The sequence below is a fragment of the Ranitomeya imitator genome, chromosome 4 (assembly GCF_032444005.1).
Source record: "Ranitomeya imitator isolate aRanImi1 chromosome 4, aRanImi1.pri, whole genome shotgun sequence".
NCBI lineage: Eukaryota > Metazoa > Chordata > Amphibia > Anura > Dendrobatidae > Ranitomeya > Ranitomeya imitator.
Genome location: NC_091285.1, coordinates 681,938,896 through 681,940,171, shown reverse-complemented (window position 1 = coordinate 681,940,171; position 1,276 = coordinate 681,938,896). Strand labels below are relative to the sequence as shown.

Here is a 1,276-nt window from a genome sequence, read left to right as displayed (position 1 = left end):
CAAGTGTGAGGATTCCTTCAGAGCAGTTACACAGGTCAGGGACAGGTGAGACAGGTCACAGAGCGGTCACAACGCTGCTGTGACCTGTGATTGGTGGGATCGATGATCACATCGATCCCACCAATCAGAGAAGGCCCTGGTGATGCTGGTGTTGCTATGCACCAGCCTATGATCGGAGCTCACAGCTCCGATCATAGGCAGGTCACCGGCAGGTCACCAGCAGGTGACAGGCAGGTGACCGGCAGGTCACCTTCAGGGCACAGCGCGGTCACACCGCTGCTGTGCCCTGTGATTGGCACGATCGACAATCACATCGATCGCGCCAATCAGACTGGAAGGATCCGGAGACATGGCAGGGGACACGGGGCTGCAGAGCGTGCAGGTACAGGCAGGGCACAGAGCGGTAACACCGCCGCTGTGCCGTGCGATTGGTGCGATCGACGATCACGTCAATTGCGCTGGCCTTGGATCGAGTACATCGGTACTCGATCCTAGGCTGGGACCTCACTGTTTCAGCCAAATTGATTGGCTGAAACAATGAGAAAGGCTGCGATTGGCTGCTCAGAATTGAGCAGCCAATCACAGCGATCGGGAGGCCGGGGGGGCGGCGACAGGCCCTAGGATGCAGTTAAGATGGCGTCGGAATTTTAATGCGATCACTGCGACTTAAGTGGACGGAATAGTACGTCATATGGCAGAAAGGGGTTAAAAGTTGCAAGTTTCCTGATGGCTTCCATATATTATCTCGTGCACTTTTCAAGAGAAGTATTGGGCGTACATGCTTTTCAACTGACCTCGTGGCGGAACGGTAGCGCGTCTGACTCCAGATCAGAAGGTTGCGTGTTAAAATCACGTCGGGGTCAAGTAACTCTATCATCTTTTCATAACTTAATCGATGCTTGGGTAAAGATTGAAACGGAAACTGCGTAATCCTACTGACAATAGAATAGCTCAACGTTGTTGTCATGTGTCAGCGCAGTGTTTGAAAAGTGTTTTATTTAAATGATATAGATTAATATCTTATCAACAATACTTTGATGAGAAATATCATTTGGGAATTGAGTCCAAAACATAAAAAAATCCATGCCAGAAACAGCCAATACTTTGTTCATGCCATTGTCTTCTTTGAATTTCTTAGAGAAGAGGGCTTATTACTAGATATTTAATTTTAAACTGGAAATCAATGAATCCGAATGTGATGATTTTAATTCAGCCCTGTTTATGTCTTTTCTAAACTGTGATTAAAAGTAGCAAATTTCCAGATGGGGTCCATATA

The 1,276-nt window shown here is 47.6% G+C and overlaps 1 non-coding gene across 1 annotated transcript; it reads left to right on the top strand.

Annotated features, from left to right (window-relative positions):
- The first annotated feature begins 791 nt into the window (after positions 1 to 791).
- Positions 792 to 863, top strand: TRNAW-CCA (transfer RNA tryptophan (anticodon CCA)). Its single transcript has one exon. It is a non-coding gene; the product is annotated as a tRNA-Trp (tRNA).
- Positions 864 to 1,276: the final 413 nt, after the last annotated feature.